Genomic DNA, 7,298 nt, shown 5'->3' on the forward strand with positions numbered 1-7,298 from the left:
TGAATAGCATGACTGTAGGACACATGCAAACTCCTATTGTTTCTGCTTCTCCTGCAAAAGGATTGGCGAGCTACAAGTCATCAGATACCATGATCTAACTTGTTAGTGCATTGTATCCAACACACTTTTCCATCACTCATTAAGAAAGTAATGTAAATTTTGCATTAGGGCAAAAGGAAAAGACAATATGGGAAAGGCAAAAATGAGTTTATGCTGCTTGAAATCAAACCAGATCAACAGTATTTTGCATTCAAGATGTGCATTTTTCAAAGGATTTCATGTTTTTTTAAAACAGCATATTAGGTGTAATAGGTGTTATTTAATTTAAGGAATCTGAGGTTAAAGGTGTGATTCCACAGTATGTCAGATTGAGTACTGCAAGGAGAGGGAGTGCTGCACTGGGGTCACAGGAGCATGTTTCTGGGTTGTGATGTCAGTGCAAATCTACCACAAAACTTGGAGGGAAAGATCAAGTTACTCTCCTGTAGCAGAAATCACAGAAATAGTTAGACTGTTACACTGAAATCCAAAACCGCAGGTATCACAGGTATTGCAACTGCTTGGGATTTGTAGTGCCTCTCTCCATAAAGTAGCAGAGGAAAAATAACACACGTCTTACAAAGAGCAACTCATCACAAGAGAAATCCATACCAAAAAAACTGACTACAGCTGAACAAGGGTCCAAATGGTACCTACACATACATGATTTGGGCACAGGCTAAAGGAAGCCACTATACTGTGAATAAACCTAAGAGAAAACAAAGCAGTTTTCTAGTCTCTCATTTGTTACAGACACAGCAGGTAATGAAAGATACTTGTCTTTGAGCATGTCCTTTCCTTTCCTTCTCTTGTTTTCCTTTCTCCCTGGATTTCCACATTTCAGGGTATATTCAAAACACAGCAATATTGGAGAAGTGTCCCTTGGAAGTTTAAGCATAGAAAGAAGTGGGATTTTTTGTACAGGTGGGATGGAACCACCTGAAAGTTCAGGTCACCAGTTAGAAAAGAGACACTGCCCTTGCAAGAACAACATTGCGAGGGAGTCCTGGCAAAACTCACTTCAGACGGTGAACAAACAGGTCTCCTATCAGCTGAACACCACTCACTTGTCTGGAATGGACCAGCAGGAGAAGTAGGTGCTTGCAAACAGTGAGTATGGTGTCAAATCTTACAAAAAAAAAAAAATTACATCCACATACTGAGAGAAAAAATGGAAAAGGAAAAGGAAAAGGAAAAAGAAAAGGAAAAAAGAAGTGATGTTAAGAGGATGTTGTCTTTGAGTCCTCAGTACCAGCAAAGTAGCGACAAGTTTTTGACCAGTGGTGTGCTAGGTTACACAGGACAAATGTTACCTATTCCCAAGTGCTATGAAGACATGAGGACCAAACTCCAGCAGCCTTTGCCCCAGAAGGAGGGGCTCACTCACATGTCCATAGGCAGGACTGAGGCCCCACCAGGACTACTTCTCCAGCTGTTCCATCAACCCCAGAAGGTGAGAATGGCCTCATTTTCTGTGCCTATGTGCTAAAGAAGCAACCCCCAAACTGAGGGATTGCAAATAATCAGCTAAAAAATGACAAGCAAACACTGATCTACCAGGGGCTATAAAATCAGGGCTCCTGTTTGTTATCCTCTTCTTTTCTACTCTTTGAGGATTACTGTATATGCACAGCCCATATCTGAGCTTTTATCTACAGCCATTAGGACTGGAACTTTTCTTTTTTAATGAATGCTGAGATTCTCACATAATGACAAGAGCTGTGGAAAGCATCAAATATCATGAGACATGTGAAAAACATCTTAAGTTGGCAGTACTGAACATAAAAAGAAACAGCTCTTGTCTTACAGGGCTACAGTCTAAACACAAGACAAAGTAGTAGAAAGTAGCACTACCACAATCTTACAGATGCAGCAAGATTAAGGAAAAAAATTGTCAAAGGGGAAATTGAGGAAAAATCTGACACGCTTGTTTTTAGAGCCCTAGTTATAGGGATACATTTCTTCTTCAATATATAGCCTTAATTTTCATGGGGAAAATAAAATATTTTGCATATTGCCAGAGGATTATGTTTTCCTTCCTAAAACAGGCAAATTAGGCTATTGTTGTGACAAATCATTCTAACATACTGCTTCAACAGGCCATAAGCTTTGCAAATAGAATTTGCTGTGCTACAGCATATTTGTTTTTTTCAATGAAAAGAATGAAAACAATGTTATGGCACCCAGAGAAAGCAATTTTGAAATATATTCAGTGACGATTTCTCAGATTATTTGTGCAAGTGTATGTATGTGTGCAAAAGCAAACAAAATCTCATCCCCTCCAATTCCTCAAAGCATCAGGAAAGTGACAGACTGTGACACCTCTCCTTGCATTGCTCTGCAGAATATTATCGCAGCATTGACCACAGAATTTCATATAGTAAACAAATTTTACCCATCAAAGTGACAACATCAGTTCTACTGCAGGGTTAATTTGCTTCTGTTTGACAGATTATTTTAATCAGAAACCTAGCCAGTTCTCAGCTGTAGCTTATTTTGACAGTCAATGCCAACAGAGTGTTCCTTCGAGTTGTGGGCACGTTGATTGTGGTGGTTATGAGATGAGCTAAAGCTATATGCACTTGTTCTCTATTATTTAATGAGTCATTGAAATTAATAACTGCCATCTTTTTATCTTGCATCACAGTTGAGAAACACACTGGTTGTAGCCAAAAGTAAGTTGAAAAGCTGGTTGTTTTGTTAATGGATTTGCTGCACTTGTGCAGTGTATAGCTGTCACTCAGTTCCCAGAATTTTACCATCTTTGTGCTCTTTAAAAACTTCCCAGTAGCCAGAGGCTATTTCATAAAACTAGATCATACCTTGTTTCAAGTAATGGAAGTGTATGCCTCTGTGATAGTATTAACATAATTCAATTAATCATATTTGAATCTATTTGCTGGTATTTGCATGAAATAATGAATTGATTAACATGGCAGTATACGCCTTATTCATAAATTATTTTCTTAAAAAATAAAACTAATATCGAAGTAAGACTTTGAAGCTTTAATTCAAAAAAAAGTCTGAGCATTTTATTGAATAACAATCTTACAATAAAACTATTGAATCAAATACAACCTAACACTAATTATACTGTAGCCCTTCATGACACTTGTCATTCTGGCTTCTGTTGCATTCTGACCCTCTTCCACTTAAGCTTTTATTTTTAAACATCAAATGGTGAGTATGTGAACTAAAACTACATAGTAATTACTTTGTGCTTCTTACCTTGTTCACATTGAACAATTGCCTCAGCATATGGGGTGATGGTGTCAGAGCCTGTGCTGTGGTGTATAAAATGTAGGGAATCTCCACTCCACCAGAAGCTTGGCCTGGATGACACTAAGTCTGCTTTGATGGCTTCATTCAGGGGAATTTGATATTTTGAAACAGTCCATGGCCATATCTTTCCTTCAAGCACTATCCTGCATGAGCAGGACTCATGGCTCCACTCTAGAGTTTGATAAAAGCAAGTAGAAAAAGACTTTCAAAAATGATGGAGCACTTTTAAGTCCTTACTGAAAGGACTGGCTTACTGGCTTTTTCTTTCTTTTTACATTTACTGGGTAAGTACTTCTGAAAATTGTCTCCTCAGTTGCCATAGAAAAGTACCATGAAAAATTCCCCACGGGTAAAGTTCATACCAGTGTTCACTTGCCCTCCCAATTTGTGCAGCCTATAGGTATTCCTTCCTCCCTGTCCCCTGTACACACAGAAATACTCTGGTCAGCCAGGAAATCTCATTGCTACAAGTAGGCCAAAGAACTCATTTCCCTTAAGTTGTCAATCTGATTGATTTTCCTTTCAGTGCCTACTGATAAAAAACCTTACAGTACATTGCTATTATCATAGTTGCCTCAACAATCGATGGTGTAAGGGAGATGAAATAACAGCCTTCAGATAAGTGAGAAGTAGGTGGGGAGAGGACAGAGCAAAGTCTTCCTCTCCTCCCAGGTGGACAGAGCAAGAGTTTAGGGCTTTAATAGAAACAAGAGTGATTTATGTAAGGCAACAGAAAAACTGTTCTCAGTGATGAAGCGTTAGAATACATTGCTGAAGGAGGTAAGGGATCCCTAAAAATGCACTTGGACAAACTCCACTGGTAAATTGTTTAGGGAAAGCTCTAAGTGTCTTAGCACAGAAGAATGGTATGAATGACCTTTCAGCTTTTTTCTGAGCACTGGTGTCCAGTGGAAGACAGACTTCATTCTTAGACTCTCCTGAGGTTCCACTACAAATTAATGTCAAAAAGGACATGACCCACTTTCATCACCTGGGATAAAATTAATTTTGCTGAGGTGCCACTACTGATGGCTACAGCACACAGCAGCGCTGGTTGGCACTCAGAGAGCATGACATGTGGGCAAGGACCTGGCTGCAAGAATTTTTACAGGCCCCAGAGCTTCTCCTTTCCTGTGGACAACCTGCTCCTTCCACAGCATTTCTGCACTCTATGTCCTACCTCCCACACACCCAAGTGCAGGAGCATGACCTTGCTCTAGACTGTCAAGGCAGCCACTCTGCTTCCCATTTGGGTGGGCACTCTGGTATTTTGTCACTGACTTCCATAAACACTGGACAAGGAATCTAGAGGAAGTCATTACCTCTGTGGTCTGAAAGAGAGAATTGTTGCTTTCTGCAGTGGACCATCCCAGCCCTCTGAGGCAGCATGTATGGCACCAGAACCCATTCTGAATTTTTCACTCCACTTTACAGCTGGGGAGACTTCAGCACTGCTGTGGCTGATGGCATTGGCACAGCCTCATGGACAACATCAGCTGGCAGCCAGGCACCCTCTCCTTTCCTGACTGAGTGCAGTGCTTTCCCACACCTGCAGCATCTATGCTAACATTTTTTTCATATTAGACTGCAGGTTGGATGTTTTCATCTTCAAGGTGTCCTGGTTCTGGCAGTGAAAGTAGCTTAGACTGGGCTGGCGTAGGGGCTGTTGTCAGATGTCTCCACGCTGTGTGCTGAAATGACATCTCGTCATCACATGCAGACAGGAAGCAGCAAGCAGGCGAGAAAGAAAATACAACAGAAAGTATTTCTCTGTCTGCCAAGGGAACAGTCCATGCACAAAATCCTGGCTGCTAAAAAGTGTCAGTACATGATAGCTTTGGATCTTCTTACCTGAATTTTTATTGCATATCTATTAACTAATAACATGTAGTTGAATGCAAATATCATGTGAATGTTTTTATAGGTTTCCACCAGTTTGTTTTTCTAAACATTATAGTATTTCTTCTTCTATTTATGCAACTAGGTTTTAGTTACTTCTACCACATTGGAAGTGCATCATAGCTTTTCTCTGTTTTTCAACAGATACATTTTTTAAAAACTAGGTACATTAAAAATCACTCCTTTTTACTTTACAAGTGAAATAAAAATTCTCCTTCATTTATGTTTCACCCCTGGATCTAAATTCACACATTCCTCTTTTGCTCTTAAAAGAAAAATCCATAAATTTATTTTGTGGCAGTTGTAGTAAACTGTAGCACTTTAGAGAAGACCTTCTGTGTTTTCTTTTAACATGGAACCTGTTCCCAGTAAGATTTATGCAGAGGCTAAAAAGAAAATCCTGCTAGTTTTTTGGGTAAAATTTCCCTCAGATTTTAAGCACTAAAGTGTTCATAGCCTGGAAACTTATGAAAAATGAAAAATCTCATGAGTTTTATCCAATTTACAGCCTTCCAAAAAATGCCGGCATTTTTTTGAAGCAGCCACTTTTGAAAAAAAAAAAATCTACGTAAAACTCTATTTTACTCCATTTCCATTTTTACCCCTGATGAAAAAGGCTTGGAAGTTATGCTTTCACATGCTTATCCAGCTCCTCAGGCACATTAGAAAATTATTCCCTTTAGAGAGAAACACTGAGGGTTTGGGACAGGAATAAGCAATCCCATTGCAGAACACACTCAGTGTGCTGGGGCTCAAGACTTTTCTCTGAGGAATGCTTTGGGTTTCCCATCTTGTGTATCTCCCTCATTTTATTTCAAGATTTATTTGAAGATGATGTTTTAGTCCGAAATAGATTTCTTTTTTTGGTAGTGTGGGCATGCATCTCTTTCAGTTCCAGCTGGAAGACAGAAAATGCCATTTTGTTTAACACAGAGACATTCAGACATGATGAACACCCTAAGCTGGTGTTTGTCCATGGAGTATATCTGCAGCAGCAGCCGTGCAGTACAGCAAGAGTGAACTGCAAAGCAAATCAGTTCTGGTGCAGAGGACCCGATGTTTGTGATATGCAAGTTTTTGAAGGTTTTACTTCACACTAGCTGTAGTAGTACCATCCTTTTGCAGATGTAGAAGCGCTCCTGATCTGTAGTGTCTGGTTTAGGTTAATCCCAGAAGAACCTAGCTTGTGTTTTCCAACAAAGCATGGTAAACTATGACATGCAGTTTGAAAGAACACACCTGATCCAAACAGAAACACTAGTGAAGATGCATCCTGAGCTGCCCTGGGTTATACCTCAATGCAGAACTACTGGGACCACCAGAGGAGTCTGGTGGCTAGGATAGATAATTTTATTCATTTGAGTGATCCTGGAAAAAAGCACTCCCTCTTCCAAATTAAGCTGTGCTCTTTTCTAGAGTTCATTAATACACAGCTCTGTTAGCGGCCACTTTCTTATGTAAGGAAAGATCCTCAGCAGTGGTTTTTCTCCATCTCCGATCTCCAGGGATACCCATGGGAAGCTGATATGAGGTAGGTGGCCAATTACCTTTGTGGATCTCAGACATGCACCCTTGGGCTTGTGTTAGATGGTGGCAGGGAGCGGTTCGAGAACTAGAGATGTAACCACCCTAAACCTGGGCTTTCCAGACCCATGAAAAGTGGAATAAACTCCACATCTCCCACCTTCATGGTGGCAACTCTCAGTCAAGGAGCAGCACCTTTTTAGACTGTGATTACTTGATCCTTTGTGACCATTTGACTGTGGTTGTATTTCATGGAGTCATCCACAACAGGAAAGAAAGGTATCAGCTGGTGAAAACTCAGCTGAGACGGAGGGGTGATTGCTACACCCACCAGTGAATTAAATACAAATACAGTAAGACCAATTTCATTCCACATGGGAAGGTCTAAACAGGATGAACTAGAATTCATCTACTTTCCTCAGTTTACAGGTCTGGTAGGTTTGGATCGATGTAAACCCAACATCTCTATGAGTGCATGCACACAGGCTTTCTCCCATCCTCTTTAGTGAGAGTGTGTTCATGCTAATTTCCTCTGCTTTCTCTGGCAGTGGGGA

This window comes from Chamaea fasciata, unplaced genomic scaffold, assembly GCF_029207755.1.
Source record: "Chamaea fasciata isolate MVZ Bird 193981 ecotype frontalis unplaced genomic scaffold, bChaFas1.0.hap1 SCAF_6, whole genome shotgun sequence".
NCBI classification, from domain to species: domain Eukaryota; kingdom Metazoa; phylum Chordata; class Aves; order Passeriformes; family Sylviidae; genus Chamaea; species Chamaea fasciata.